The 17,379-nt window shown below is 36.3% G+C and overlaps 1 long non-coding RNA gene across 2 annotated transcripts in view; it reads left to right on the forward strand.

The window, feature by feature from the left end:
* Nucleotides 1-206: 206 nt before the first annotated feature.
* Nucleotides 207-17,379, forward strand: part of LOC129411858 (uncharacterized) — a 39,747-nt gene continuing 22,574 nt past the window's right edge. For both annotated transcript variants that reach the window (XR_008633473.1, XR_008633472.1), the window contains exons 1-4: nucleotides 207-346; nucleotides 1,542-1,732; nucleotides 1,913-2,033; nucleotides 5,071-5,126. This is a non-coding gene — a long non-coding RNA (uncharacterized LOC129411858). The remainder of the gene's footprint in view (nucleotides 347-1,541; nucleotides 1,733-1,912; nucleotides 2,034-5,070; nucleotides 5,127-17,379) is intronic.

A 17,379-nucleotide genomic window follows, 5' to 3' on the forward strand; every position in this document is an offset into this window, starting at 1 on the left:
CGTATAGGTGAATAAAATAGAATCTCAAAACACATCACAAATGTATTAAAATACTTACTTAGATACAGTAATATATATTTGTTGGTGTTTTTGCTAAACATGTCATAATGAAGTCGTTATGATAGCATGACGTGATTAAACTGATCACCCTACTATGTGTATGAATACACAAATGAAACGAGTTCCGGCAAACGATAAGGGGGAAAATCCAACCTGTTTACCCCAACTTTTAGATTCCAAGTTTTTCGTTATAAATTTCTACTGAAGCTGTATTATTTAGTCTTATCAGCATATCCTAGGGCGTTTACATGACTGCACCAACCCTATTTCCTACATGGTCACTCAGGTAAGTGCTGTAAGACAACCTAAATAATTTGTGTTCATTTATTTCATTATTTTAATCATTTAAAATAATCATATGTAGATTTTAATATGTTGCCATTTCTTTACAGTCTTTAATTAGATCATTATTTACTTTTTGTTTTATAAGATCATGCTAAATATTTCACTGTAGGATTAATCATTCTTTCTTACCCAATTACGAGCCAGATTCAGTCATTAAAATTACACTGATCCATGGGCAAAGCAAGGTCCTTTAAGTGAATAGTGTGATCTAGCTGGCCTTTATTCTCAGATCACACAGTGCTGGCTGTTAATTTTCAAATGAAATATTTGGCTCTGTATTAAGTCAATGCTCAAAGAACCATATAAAAAAGCTACATTATAGGCTATGTTTTAGAAAACTCCCAGCTTTAGTAGTGTCACTAAAGTCTAAAACAGGTAAATGTTATTGCATTAGTTACCTGCCTCCACAGTTACAGAGACCCTTGATGCTGTATAAAACCTTTGCCAAGTAGTTTTACTCAGTTTACAATATACACATGGGGGATTACTTTCCAAAGCAAATTCCAATTCCAATCACTCTCTGAAAGAATGTACTAGTGTATGCAATATGTTCATCTGCCAGTATGAGTGAAGCCTGCGTCATAGTGTGTTGTCACATTGAAAATGGCAGTAATTAAAAGTAATTATGTGGTTTTAAACCGCATTAGGAGGTTCTGTTTTCAGTATGAGGTGTGAGAATATTACTTCATGGTGTAGGCCTATTGGGCAGTGTAATATATTTACATTTTAAGGAAACAATCATTGGTTCAAGAAATCCAGGAAGACGTAAGCAAAGACATAATGCAATCACAAAGTACACTGCACACTTGATTACATTTAGACTTTCTTTTTAATCATTTTGGCTCCATACACAAGCATTTTATATTATTTACTTTACAAAATCAACTATGCAAACACCACCTATCAATTGTTATCAGTGTTAAATAACTTTTAACAGTTAATCAATTATTTTTGAACAACATGTAAGCTTAGATCAAACTGTGTCTACAGTGCTGTGCTGAATAGGCCCTGTCTCAGTATAATTAATACACATTAGTAATGATTCAGTTGTTAATATTTGGGCATTATTTCACCCAATCACTTTTTATTTCATGATAAGATCTCATAGTTTTATTTTTCATGTTGCTTTGTTCCAGGCAAGATTTTTATCCACAATCCCTGTGAATTTACCCATGATGCACCAGTCCTGTCTGAAATAGCTCAGAGTGGAGTGTGCTCAGTGATGACCCACAGTGGAGCCCACACAGCTCATGTTCCTGCAGCTGGAGAGGCCTTTCATCTGCTCCATGGTCTCAGGACACGCACCTGCAATTTAGAGATAAAAAAGGTTTATTAGTGGAATGACACATTTTAGTACATACACCAAACCTGAACTACAGTGTTATATTTAGCAAGTGATATTTTGGTGCATAGTATCTGTTAAAATACAGCTCTCTCACTCTCAAGTTGATTTATTCATAAAGAGTAATTAATCGTTGGAAGTAATATATGCTTTGGTCTGTTTTAGGAAACCTGTCATACTTGGTGTCTTGGTGTTCATCGACAGGGACAAGGAGTGATGTGACCCATACTGGACAAAGTAGTAACTTCTAGGATCTCTGACATATGGAAGTCATCTTACAGAAAATGTAGGTAAAAATTAGAATAGAATCATCATATTTTTTATTTTTATGTTTTTGTATTTGTCCTGTTATATAGCAGGTATATTTCAATTACATACATGTATATAAAAACATATAATTGTGCATATCACATAACAGTGACATGCTCATGTATGATAGCATGCAGTACATTTAAATAGTTTAACATACCATTAGCCATCCTTTCTGTTTTTTCTTTCTGCAGTACTCTTTTATGATTGCTCTCGCCATTTTAAGTGATTATTTTTTTCAACATCATTGGTGTTGACAACTGTCTGAACTTTTGTTTGTTTGAAAAACCCATTCATTGTAGTTCTGAATGATTCATTGGCAGTAACAATTACTCTCTTTTCACCACGTTGTATCCACAGTAAAACATAAACTAAATACAATGTCTATGAGGAAGAACAACATTTTAAAGCCACAAAATCCCTCACAGACACTAACTGCACTCCCGCTGCGTTGTTGTACCTTGCACCGCGCACATTTGTCAAAACAAACATGTAGTGAGACTGTTGCACTCGTGTAACATTTTGCACAGCTATGAGGACCCTGTATGTGTCCTCTGCTCTGCATGCACTAGGGAGGGGTGTGTGATAATACCAGCCACACAATGCACATAAAAACAGGAGGCTTTTACTTTCCCTGGGGGTGGAAATTCATAAGGGAAGCACAGGTCAGATCCGTGCTCGATTCTGATTGGCTGAAATCCGCTCGATAGGTTCAGAGAGGTATGTGTATGTACGTATGCCGAGCCTTTAAATTATGTTCACTTACTCGTCCCCTGTGGATTTTGTTTGTGCTTTTGAGGTAGTTTTCTTCTGTAAGGTACCATATAGCGGAGTGGGCATCATTATTTAAAAATGGCAGAAACCATTATTATAGATACTTTTAATATGTTAAATTATTTTATTTGGCAATCATTTTGACATTTATACCTAATAAATTAAATGATCCCATAACATTTGCTGAAACATTTGTTTTTAGTTACTGTTGTTGATGGAGAAATAGCACTTGACTCGAGGACATAGAAAATGCATACAATGTTGAATATATAAGGATGCATTGGTTTATATGTCAAATTATGCCAATGAAACCCACACTCCAAATATTTTTGTTTGTCTACTTTTTAGTCATAGTCAAAATGTATATTTTCCTTGATTTTTGGTACATATTTAAATCACTATTACACAATTACACCCTAAATCATTTATTCAATTATAATATGTTGTTGTTGTTAGACAAAGAGAAAATATGGTCTTAGAATGAATTATCATCTATTGCTCTGTATGTAAAAATTCTCAGTACTATGACAACTGTGTAGCATGGTTGCACCTAAAAAGGACTAAATCTAATAAGCCTATGTGAGTAATAGTTGCGTGGCCGTCTATGTATATCTTTAAAAGTCAGAAAACTACTTCTTTACAAAAATAGATGAAAGAGAGAAGTGGGGGAGTCCAGGGAATCACCCAAAATCCTCTTGGCCTTAAGGATGATTTTTACACACCGTCCAATGTCAAAATCAAACCTGCCGCTCGTGACAAAGACTCAAATCCCCCCTCACTATGGGCCTGGGCCTAAAGAGGTGTGGTTTCTTTCTCTCAGTGTGAAAGAACGGGGCAGGACCGAGCTGTAGATGGGGCAGACTAAACAAACAGCCCCCCTGAACTGCCCCATAGACTCTCAGGTCACCACTGTGGTAATGTTTGCATAGAGCTAACATACTCGTGTGGAGGGCTACGACTTATGGCCCTCAAATCATGTTTTCTTCACAAAACATGATGCTATAAATTATACACCATTCACTTGATATTTTATACAAAGTTGTGTTACTTCGTGTTGCACTATACCTGGGGTTTTCTGTTTACACCACAGGGGAGCATTGCATCATTACATAACCTTATCAAATATACAATATTTTCAATGACAAAAGCAGATGGTTATTTACAAAGAGATTGTTTTAAAGTCACACTATACATCCTTTGACCTGTTTATCAGTTGTTTTATCTTTTTTTTTTTTTTTTTTTTTTTTTTTACATTAGACAATCGCAACAGATATAATATATAAAAAAAAAAAAATAGTACAATTATTATTAAAATGATTCTATGATCAGTTAAAGCCACAATGCCAATGTCATTCAAATAAGTTATACTGAATTAACTACTAAGTAATTTTTTATAAGTACATGTGAAAAGAGCTAATGCATTAACGTAAATAAGAACCCACTAATCAAGCTGTATTATCTTATATCTTATATTTTCAGTCCCTCTTTAATTCTTGTAACTTTGTTATCTGCCAATACTCCCATATATGTTCTTAAAATGCACACACATTTTTTTTTCCCCATATAGAAGTGCAATATAATGAGTCATAACATAAGTGCCATCTTGTTATCCATTTGGAGTTGGAGGCAAGAGGACACTGTTGGCTTCAGATACTACAGTGGGATTATCAGGATTGTCCAGTATAAGCCGATATAGGAAACAATGTGAGTCAGACCATAGGAGCTGACATATGGGAGAAACAATATTGGCAAGCTCTCCAAAACTCGAGTGGTACAATAATGCAACACGGGGATCCATGTTGAGGTGGAGTTACTCTGTCAGATACAAACTGCACAGACAGGAACCATGCAGCGATACATGAAGCAGTAACCTAATTTGGTGTAGTAGTATTTTAATGTTGACCGTGGCACACATCAAAAGCCCCACTTGTTTTTAAAGCCACTACTCGAATGACATTTCACCTTTGCTTTTATGAATCGTGTGTTGCTGCAGCAGGAGTCGCCGTACCCGCATTTATACTGCATTAGGGGTTGCCATGGTAAAAGTACTTCGGCAGAGAGAGAGGAGATGGGGGTCTGACCGAGATAGACAACATAGAAAGCCAGCAATATCAACAGAAATATATTCAATAATAAAATCAGACGGACAGTTCTTGATAGGGCGGTGGTGAATACAAACCCTCTCCTTTAAAGCAAGATTTTGTTGTAAAAATAAATAAACCTTTGTATATTTTTTCTAGGGCATGGACACTGTGAACTTCACCAAGACATTCAAAACGCTTCATATGAAAAGCAGGTATTGCCTATACACCTTTTATTTTGTCAAGAATTTGATAGGAATTGACCTGCTGTAATGGTAGTGACCCTGTAAGTGTTGTGTGGGTTCATATTGTATTTAGGGCATGGGGAGCTGATCAACACAAATGACTGTAATAAACTAAACAGATTAATACTATTAGTATACTAATATTACAAGAATACTGAAAAAAAAATTTAAGTCAGAACAATATTGTGGTTCTGACTTTAATTTTTTATTTTAATATCAAATTGAATTTAACATTGTACTGTATACAATTTCCCTGTTAATTATTGCCCCTTGTGATGTTCACACATCAAAAAAGAAGAAAAAAAAGTAAACATGTAAAATATATAAAACAAATACCAACTAAACTAGACTTAGGATTAGTTGTTTATACTGTAATATTACTGTATAATTTAAAACAATATCAGGCATATTTCATTTTGATCCACATGAGAACCAATCCAATTTATAGTATGGTAATCAAACTGCAATTTCTATAATGACTAACTATAAAATATAAACTCCATTATTCAGATGTAATAAATGTATTCTACATTTACATTTAAATAACATACATAATTTTAAACCAGGCCAAAATTGTTACATAAAACAACAATGTAAAGCACTATTAGGATTTTTCTAAGCACTGATTTAAATCCTAGTCACCTGCAGTTTGCTCTCTCTTGACCATTTGACTCTTTCCTCACTTAAACAGCTTGCCTCTCTCAGAAACACATACAAGTCATGAATCCAAAGTGATGGAGATGGTGCTTAAGCCAGAGTCACTCCCTGGCGTTCATTCACAGCTCTCGATGTCATGTTCAAATTAAACTGCACATTAGGACGCCGAGTGGAAAGCTGCTAAAAGTCATTTATCGGCAGGATTATGGTCAACAGCTGCTCATTAAAGACAGACACATCTGGATTTATGGGCCATTTATGTCACACACGCAGCAGGCTCGGACCACTGCAGTTCACACGAGTACGACACAGGGACTTACACATATATCATTATCATTAGAGGGCTCAGAATCAGACATAGCTCATAGCACAAATGTGATAAATATTATTGAAGTCATTTAACATGGCTGTCAGTCTGGTACACAGCAGTTAAGATGAATGCTGTGTTAAAATTTACGATCCAATATGTGCTATATAAACAAAATGGAATACTGTCTATGAAATGCAATGTGGGGTTTTTCATCAGTTTATTATGAATATTGTGTAGGCAAACTTTATAAGCCTATAGGGTAAATTAGAGACAACGCAGCTCAGTGCAGCGGTGTAAAAGTCAAGTCAGGATCCAAAAATGGGTCACACCACAAGCTGCTTAAAGAGTTAGAGCTAATTTAAATATAGTCTTTATTACTTTATTTACAATATTGTGCCATATGTCATGAGGCTGAAATTATTTACAAAATGATGTCATGTATGTTATATAAAATTACTGAAAAATACAAGACAAATGTGATATATATATATATATATATATATATATATATATATATATTCAGAATTACTGTTTTTATAATTTTAAAGATTTTAACAACACTATGGAGAATTTCTTTTTAATAAGTATTGTAAACCAAATGGGAACCGACTGTCAAAACAACCCATTACACTAACTAAATTATGGCCAATTTACAATGCAAGGAAGAAACAATGCAGCACTTTCTATGTTTCCAGTAATCTCTAATTCACTTTGTAAACTAAAAGAATTACATATTTTGTGCAAATTTCATCCACAGCAATTCTTATTTGTTTAGACCCCATCCAAACCAATACCAGCTATATTATTCTTATCAATAATCATCTTTTACAGTGAATAAAAGCATTGTACACGGCTAGCTCCGGTTCAACCTGTGGTTTAATCAATTTCTTGAGCCAATTTTTCTTGCAAACCTCCCAACACTGACACGGACAAGCCTGTTACAGCCGTCATATTAAAACCTGCCACTCTGTCATTAGCAAATCAATTGTAGCTTGTTGAACCGAGAACCATTGCCAAACCCTCCCCCTATTTTATCACAAAGCTGTAACAATACAAGAACGGTCCATTTTAATAGGAAAAGTCCTTTAAAGTTGGACTAAAAGCTGCTTATGTGGCAACAATGTAGGGGCGGCCCCAAGCATGACGGATCCTCTGTGCATTGAGTTTAAAAGAATGGCTGTAAAAATAGGCCGTACAGCTTTGCAGAGGCTGAAGATGTTCTGGCTATACATTATGTGTAAAGAGATACTTGATATATGGGCCTCAGCTTTTGTGAACCTTTTACAAATAACTGAGTTTAACTTAAAAGCAGAGGTGCATTGGAAGTAAGTGTAGAAGCCATTAAAGCAGTACATAAGTAGTAATAAATATAAAATGAAGAGTTTTTCAAAGATCGGTTTATGGTTAGTGTTCATCAACTATAGACTACAAACTACGGTTATCATAATTATCAAAAAGATCAAACATAAAATCTAAGTCCTGATATTTTTAAACAAGTCATAATAAAAAATTAAAAAAAGTTTTCTAATCTTTAATTCCAGAGAGAGCAACAAAGTCCATATATCTCTGGCTTAACAGGCTCCACAAAAATAACCTGTCTATAGATTACAAATTTTAAAAAAAATATATGTCTTATATAGCATGTGTCAAGGCCATCCAAGTTAATCATAGATTCAATGTGGTAGCTGTTAATATCTCACACTGATGAAATCTCATGACTTAATTCAATAAGTCTGGGTCAAGTGTTCAGTTACAGATGTGTACATTACCTGTACTGATAAGAAACACGCTGATCACAAATGGATAAATTACTTATAACACAAAGGTAAAAAGACATCATTGTCAACAAAAGATGACAACAGATATATATCTTTCACGGTGATCAGTGCAAAAGCATTTTTCATTGTATATGCAAAAGTGTTCGTGAGATGAGGTTGAAACTACGATTTTAATAAGATAATAGCTAATGGAAAGTAAACATACACCTTGTGCACTCTAAATATATAAAATACATTTCTACAACATGAGAGTAAAAAGAGCAATCTATGATTTAACAAAAAGTACTATTTGTATTTATTTTCACTGTTTTAATGTTTTTGCACACTTTTATTTAATTTTCTATAACTAGAACTAATTCTCATAGTGGAACACATTTAAATGCATCAGTGTTTGGGTAAACTACACTATACAGTAAGGCCTTGTCATCAGTCTGTAAATCCATGCTTTGCTCAACTTTATTTTTAATGTTTATTATCAAGCCTAGAAAAATTGTGAGCTCATATAATTAGAAGGTATAGGACATATCTGTACAGCACACAGCTTTGGAAAAAAAAATAAAAAAAATTACACATATCTGGGCAATATAATAATTTTAGGACTTTTAGGACCTATACATTTAATTAATGTTGTAATGTTAGTTAGTATTTTTTATAATATAATTTTCTAATAATTTAACTATAATGGTCCAATCATATTTTGTTCATAAATGTGTATACAGTATCCATGTTTGTTTACAGTGCAGAAAAGGTTTAAAATAATAATAATACTCCCAGTAATATTTAGTTTTGTACAATTAATTAAAATCCACACATCCACTTTAACATGAAAAACAAAAAAAAACCAAAAAAAAAACATCATAATCCCTGACTTCTCCCACCTCAGAGCGTTATAAAAAAAAATCCAGATTACACAACTCAGCTCCGACTCAAGCCCCACCCTTTTAACGCTTTTGTGAGAGAGAAAAAAATCAGCCCAAAAAGTGAAGCGACGAAGGGGAGAGCGGCTTGTAAACAACGGCTATGGCTGCCACTTTGGGTGCGCGTCCTACTGACCGCTATGTTAATCCACTTAAAGACACAAAAGACAGCAAAAGCCCACATCTCACACTCACTATTTTATTACTAACATTTCACCTGGTCCTGCGCTGCTGCAGGTGACGCAAGGGGGGGCCGTCCTGCTTGTAGATAACCACCATCCAGGGGTCAGTGAATGGGACAGAGGGGTTAATTTTGCATGGTGTCTTCTCTGGCTCTCCTCTGTTTTTTGCATTACCTTAACAAAAGCCTCTTGCACACACGCATCCCATCCACCAGCGTGACAGACACAGACAAAATGGCTGAATGGTGACGGAGGGGCTGTGTGCTTCGTCTTTATGTTGGGACTAATCAGGCCGAACTAACATGTGTCAACACTCGGCTACAAATGGGCCACATTGTGCAAAGGACAGAATGGTAAAACTAACAGTCTCTCCATCACCTGACATCCTACACAAAACCTACCATTTTGTTTTTAAAAATACACAATATTTATTAACTGTTTGCAATTTCCTACTCTGAACTGTCCTTAAAAGCTGCAGCCAGCAAGCAGAAAAAATGTAAACAAAGGAAACGATGTACAGTAAAAAAAATCCCCAATCACAACTAAGCAACTGGAAAGCTTAGACCTCCACCAAGGCACTAGTCCTGTCTTGTGATGTGAAATGGATATTGACCGAATCTGGATTTTCTTTTCTTTCTTTTCTTTTGAACCGAACAATCCTCACATTACACATTTGTCTGTTTTTATATCACAACACTAAAATTTGAAGGTCAATTTCGATACAAAGAAAAAGACTTGAAACTCAATATAAACCACTTTTTTAGACAATAGACTGTAATTTCTGACACAAAAGTCTGTTGTTTCTTAAATATTGCCTTGTGATCTCGTAGCTCTTATATAAAATAATGCACACCAAATTCTTATAATAGTGTATGGAAAATGTATGCAATTTGTCTTGATTTCACTTAACATTTCTATATATAAGCAGGTAGAATTCAGAAATACCATAACAAAGAAAGCAAAGAATTATAGGAGACAGGGCAACCTTTCACGGGCCTTTCCGGTTTATGTGATTTTTTTTTTTTCAATGTCAGTACTTCAAATGACTGTCTAGTTTTGATGCTTGTTTTAGTAGTACCTATCTATCACTACTTTTGGCCACAAATTGTAAAAACTAGTAAACTTGTGAAATTAGTATGTTTCATAATACCATAGAAATAAACATAAATATGACTCTACAACGTTTCTCTTTTTATATACAAATCTAAATGATAGTAATAGTACTAGTGCATTTTTCAGTCTAACCAAACCCTTGGCTGTACCGTATTATATTTAGCTGTAGGCAGGATCTCTATAGTGTGACACTCGGAGCAGCCCTGTCCGTGCTTTTGAAGTCTTGCCGCAGTAACACACACATCATCAGTATTCTGCTAAGGCTGCCTATGTCTCCAATTCGGCCCCGTTTGTTACCACTGAATTGACAGCTGACATCACCCTCAAAATGCACACCCAATTCTTATAATAGTGTATGGAAGATGTTTGCAATTTGTCATGATTCCACTTAACATTTCTTTAACATTTCTATATATAAGCAGGTACAATTCACCACAAAGAAAGTAAAGAATTATTGGAGACAAGGCAATCTCCGTGCTATAATGCATTGCAGTACAAATAGTATGTGCATTTCAGTAAAATTGTAATTGTAAAATTTTGGATGGTCAATTTTTTGATTCACAACATAAAAAACAGGAAAGATGAGCACAACCAAGATAATGAAAGTCTGATGCTAGCGCTAACGGCAATCAGAAGCTAACCTTCTGAATAATCAGGAGTCGGCAGCCAGAGATAGATAGGGAAAAGGGGGGTGAGAGAGGAAAAGTGTGGAGACTATAGCTGCAGTAATCCTATCAGTCCAGCCCATAATGTGTGCGTGCGAGGGGTGCTCCCGCTGCGAACGCTCCAAAGCAACCAAGAATCAAAGCATCTGTGTTTCTGTTTATCGTACAATGGTGAACCGGCTCTGTCCGCCGTCTATACATGCAAATCATCTGCTTTTTCTGCGCACTCGGCCTTAGTTCTTTCTCTATGTCCATGTGTGTTATCCATCGAAGCTTCAGCTCTTGAAAAGGGCGTATGTTTAGGCACAGTATCACAGAATGGTGCAATGAAATGTGCAATGTAAAGAGAGCGTTTATGGAAGTTGGAGAGAGGTTTGTACCATTGGTGAGGCTAAGATTTATACAGGTGGATCTAAAGCTGGCTTTGGATAGCCTCAGTACATTGTAGTATGATCTTTTCTTGTCATTGCATTACAGTACCTGCAATTTCACACAGAAATGGCAGGAAAATATATTTTAATCCATCTGCAACCTTTTAACAGCCAAGAAATCACGTATAACTATTTCCTCTGCCAAAATATATCATGTTTTATTGTATACAAGGAACCTTAACAAAGCACCATATGTAATACCATATTTAACATTAGCTTTACGATATTTCATACAATGTCTCCAAAAATGTATTTTAATCTATCAACCTTGTTTTAAAAGTCAAATAACATCACCTACGCCTATGCAACCAAAATCAGTTATTACTATTTCCCTTTGCTAAAATACATCCTTTAGATCATATATTACGTTCTGTTGATCCCACTTTTCACAAACAACCAAAGCACGGCATGAAAGCAATATCACATTTAACATTATCTTTATGTTATTAGCTTTCATCTATCTAAAAACTCATTCTTGGTTGCTGAAAAGGGAAAATAAAGAATTGGTGGCGGCACCTTCTAAAAAATACGCTGCAACTTAGCCTTGAGTCTCAAAAGAAATAAAAAATAAAGTCAGCGCTTGCTTTTCAGTGCACTCAAACACCATCAGAGTGAAAGACAGGTGCTGGGAAGGTTACCGTCCTCAAATTCAACCCAAACAACTTCCTAGCTTATTCCAACAATAATACATAGATAATGGCTACACCCAGCACATCTTTTTACATGGGCAACAACGGATACCCACTCCAAAAATGTAAGACACGAATCAATATTTTAACAATGGCGTTTCGGAGGGACTGATATTACAAAGTGATGTCTGGGTTCTCGCGATGCATTTGGTAAAAGCATATTTCTCGCCTCCATCTTATACAGCTGCAGCTCGACAGGCAGACAAAGAGACACCAGCCCTAGTGCAGTGTGCAAAAGATTCTGACGTAGCCACACTTTTCCTTTTGCTGACAATTACGGCAGTTCTATTTGGTCATTTTTATAGCTTTAACACATAATTACTTTGACATTTCTTAGAGATTATATGACAAGGATTCTGTAACTTATATAGCAATAATAATATAAAGTTTGTGCACACTGCTGGTTCTGTTCCTATCTCTAGCATTCTTACATTGTATTTCAGCTATTTCAATTACCAATATGAAACATTTTGAACATATTTTCGGTACGACATCGTGTATAGGTGGGTTCTTGTGGTGCTAATCGAAATTCTCAGCATCTCCGTGTTCACACCCCCTCTCTCCTCTGTGGTACCTCACCCATCCCCCTCTATACAGCTCCATACTCGCTTCTCCCCTCTCTTCTACAGATTATTCCACAGTTGCGGGTTGTAAATAAAAATTTCAGCACCAGAATTTTAATGATAGACTTTTCCCCCCTCTATCTGTCTGGTTACTGTCTAGGAGCAATGAGAATATTTTAGAGGGGAATGACTGCATGTATTTTCGTTTTGACTAATAGTGGTAATGATGAGGACAATGAAACAATGCATGGTACAGTAGCATGCATAAGTAGCAACGCAGAGGCACTGTCAAATATGTTGGAGATTCAGCATCAAGCGTTTTAAAGACACACTACCTAAAAAAGCCCCAATATGATTATTTTATTAAAAAGTCTTTCACTTGTCAATAAATTAATCCACATCTGAGTGTGGTAGGTGAATTGTGTGTTATTCACATATTTCTTGTTCTTACTTGTTTCTTGTTTTCTGTGCAACTAGTCAATGCTAAATTGCCTGCTATTTCAATGTTCAAATTTTGAGCAAGAATAGATATTGGAGTTAGATTATGAGGCCATAAAACATATTCAGATTTACTGTTTTGGATCAGTCTTTTAGTTAAGTTATCAAATGACATGCCAATGCCCTTGCATACCAAATAAATAAATCACATATTTTCATTTCATAATAGTAAAATGTTGTGAATGTGTTGCCAGCAAGAAGAATGGAGTAGACGCATTACTCACCTGTTTGTAGGAGATGGTAAGATAGGTCTGTCTCAAGGCCTAAAGAAGGCCAAGCAGCACACTCTTTCAATCACCCCAAAGCATCTTAAGAAATCACCATAATCCAAACATTGTAGTGAAAAATAAATGTATCTATTTTATCTATAAAAATAAATAAACAACATCTCAAAAATCATCCATTCATCTCATAGCAAACATGGTACAGCAGTCAGAGCAGGACAACATGCTACTAGTTCACAACTTTCAACTTTGAGGAGCAACAGATGCCAGGTCCTGTATTGTGGAGGGTATTAGGGTGCGGGACACCCCAGAATCTCCCCCGCTGTGAGGGTAGGGTGAGGGTAGGGGTGTCTGTGTGTGTTGGGGGACAGCGGGGAGCAGCTCAGCTCAGGACGCCGCGCGCAGTGAGGGGCCATTAGCCATGGTAGGATGACCCACATAAAAGACACACACAAGCATGGAAGTGTGCTTTTGCAGCCAATGTGCCATGATAACCATAGAGCCAGGATTGTTGAGCGTTTGGTTCGGCACGGTCATTGTCACAGGGTTCTCACACTGCAGTAATGGTGGGTTTAGGCCCGAGTTGCTCCCATAAGCCTCAGTAAATGCAGCTCAAATCCAGTAAATTCTTCACAGCTATAAAGTGTATTTTGTCTAGATAACAAACACATTTTTGTTATTTCTTATGCAACATTTGGTGTGTGTAATGCTTAATTATGGGTAGATAATATGTAAAAAAATATATATATATATCAAATATCACAGTCACATCTCAATTTTGATTATTATTTATCACAGTTCATGTAGTATCTTTATATTGCCTTAAAGAGGTAACCTATGTCATCTACTTCTTCTGATAGTTCATACTTCATTGCAGTTGGTTAAATCCATCTATCACTCACTCACAGTGTTGTTGAGGCCAACGGGAATTGTGGGGGCATCTTTGTTAAAAGAATTATGATTTTACCAAAATCCTATATTGCCACAGGAATGAGATCATGATTCAGTTTTAATCACCATATTGCCCAGACCTATTTAATGATAAATAATTAAATATAGTAAATAATAAAATATGAGTTAAATAATGCTTAGAAGGATTACTATTAAAACTTTGTCAGTCTGTTAAAACTTGATCAACATTGCATTCACTCACTCACTCATATGCTCCAGATTTGTACCTAACCATGCATATATTTGACAGTAGCTTGAGGCCACAGTACCCCAGTGATTCTCCATACACAGAATACATGCTTACACTCATAGCACTGGTGTAGTCCTTGCTTATAGGTTCGAGGTGTAAACTCAGCCAATCCTTAGTCCTTGTCCTCACCTTGACCAAAGTACCTATATTGACTAAATGTTTGAAAATCAGTATATGGTCTCTTGAGAACCCTTCTTGCACAATTGATTATATCTTGTTAGATGCTTACGGTAATCACTGTATCTGAAATAGGATCTACTTTCATGTTTTGAGGCTAATTATTAATATTCTTGAGTACAGGCTGTCAGTGTTTACTCCATCCCAATATTGGCTTGTGTAATCAATCTTGAGTCCTTTTTTCTCTCTCGTAATTACAATTTGGCTGCGGCGCTCCACTTGCTCCAAGTGCTTCACAGACTGTGGAGTTGGCCTGCAGTTCTGAAACTCTTGCTTCTTTTCATTATTCTTATCTGTCCATATCTCTCTCTCCTCTCCTCTCTCCTGCCCCCACTCCACCCTCCACTCACACATATATTTATACATAGCCAGGGGGATTTGCTTGAGCACGTATCTCTGTGTATGCGTGCACAGCAGCTCACAGCGGGGTGTTGCCAATTACTGCAGTGATTAGAACCCAGTAGGGAGAGGAGATAGAGGAGGACAGAGGGAGACTGTGGATGGACAGACGGACAAGGACATAGACAGCACACTGTTGTAATTGTGGGTATGCAAGGCCAGGGTTTCAAAGAACTGGCATGGGAGCGTGAGTTTCAAATACCATCATCATTATGGTAAGTATACATAATATGCATGATTATGGTAATGACCACAGCACAGTGCATTTTCTCAGCATTACGATCCATTCAAGGCCATTTCATCTAAGACTATGAGGGGCTGGAGCTCGAGACCTTTGCAAGAAACTGGTCCTCACTAAAAGGCCTCGCTTTTTCTGTGTAGACATTGTGTCCATCATTACCATTATAGTCATTATAACACATTATAAATAGTAACATTTTACTGGACAAAGATGGTAAGCAAAAGCTAAAATGCGTACTACTTCCATGCCAGATATTTTTAGTTTTCAAAAAGCAGCCTTTCCCTTCTGATGATTTTACAAACTGGAGCTTTCCATTTTAGCCTATCCATTCGAGTTACACTAATGGTGGTTTACTCATGGTACTTGCTAAAAATACAACAATAGACAATGTACTGTACGGACAAACCAAATCTTTCTGCTTTTTTTTTTTTTTTTTTTTACTTTGTTTTACTATTGGATCTAGCTAATTTGTCTTCACAAGTGTTAAAAGTGCCTCCATGGTGCTAACCTCACCTAAACACTTTCATACAGCACCTTGTTACTTCACCCTCTCCAAGACAATAATAGTTGGTAAGTCCAAGTGACATAATAGAGTTTAGGCCCCTTCTATTAAAACACTGGAAGAACTAAAAGTCAAAATTCCCAGTGCTTAAACATGTGCTTAGGTGTAGACGGGCATCCCACTGAGAACAGCCTGTCGCCTTGTAATGGTGTATGGACTTAAATAATGTTTTACGAATAATAGATATAGATGTAGACACTTTTCACTAGTGGTGGGCAACTTGCTGATATGTAAAAGAAAAAAGTCACAAATGACTTAAGCTTTAAAGTTTATTGTGATTCATGAATGCTTAATGTTTTTACATTGCCTTTAGTAGCTAACTATTACTTCTGAGAGTTCACCTCACACTTGACTTTGATTGGTTAAATCCACCTTTTACAAGCATAGAGTTAAATCATTAAACAGAGAAGCAGTCACTATAATAATACTACAATATGGCCCAATTAGGATATTTTCATGGTCACGAGGGATGCACTGATCCAGCTTTTTCAGTTCCAATTTCGATATATCGATTCGATATATATATTTCGGTATATCTGCTGAGACCTGATATCAACAGATATGTGTGCAGAGTCTGACCAAGAATTTATTTCTTTTAAACAAAAATAAAGTAATATTAAATTGTGATGTTATGCAGCAGCTATTTATCTCTGAAGTAACTACAGAGCAACTTCGTATGAATGAAAGTTAAAACATTTTGAGACAATTACCACTAATAAATTGTCTTTTTACATTATATGCCCAATCAGTATATTGACCAAACCAATATTTGGATGCTTATATCCAATACAGCTCATTTTTCAGTATTGGCGCCAATATCCCACACCAAAATTGGATCAATGTATCTCTAATCCTAAAGATTAGATTTCAAGATCTCAGTTTGGTCCTCATATCACCATCACCAAGTCATATTGCTGTAGATTGATAGATTACTTTTATTACTTTCTTACTGAATGCACTTTTCCACTGTTAACATGTTCTTCCTTGGTTAATTGCTAAATTTTTTTTACAATTTTGCAAGGACGCTTGCCACCACTAACTCTTTTTTTATTATTAAAATAAAAACTCATTATGCAGCTCTTCAAAGTCAAATTAAAATTCGTGATTGGTTTCCTCCATCATATCGGGAGCCAGGCCCGGTCTTTTCTAATGACTCCAGTGGATGGTTTGATGTTGGGGGCTGCAGAGCTGGTGTGTGGCAGGTGAGAGCTATCTGCCGCGCTCACAGCCCGGCCCCCTGCTGGGTTTAATCAATACTGCGCCCAATCTCCACAAACACCTCGCTATCTCTGCCTTGGACGACAGGGGAATATTAACCAGGCACACTCACACATATGGTGGGTGTATGTTTTCGCTGTTTGCTTTATGTTGTGTCCGTGGGTGGGCGGGGCTAATTAATTCCCGTCCATCTCGTCCACTGGGAGGAGGAAAGGCTATATCAAGATTGAAAGTATTTCTTGTTTGTGTCTATGAGGGGGACAGTGGATGCCTCTGCTGTGTGTGTATTTGTGTGTGTGTGTGTGTGTGTGTGTGCATGTGCCTGTGAGTGTGCGAGTGTGTGCGTGTGATGTGGTTGAGGCTCTCTCAAGTTGACTCAACTGAATCGATTAAAGTTC

The sequence above is a fragment of the Boleophthalmus pectinirostris genome, unplaced genomic scaffold, assembly GCF_026225935.1.
Source record: "Boleophthalmus pectinirostris isolate CB_2022bp ecotype Guang Dong unplaced genomic scaffold, ASM2622593v1 HiC_scaffold_6, whole genome shotgun sequence".
In the NCBI taxonomy this organism is placed as follows: domain Eukaryota; kingdom Metazoa; phylum Chordata; class Actinopteri; order Gobiiformes; family Gobiidae; genus Boleophthalmus; species Boleophthalmus pectinirostris.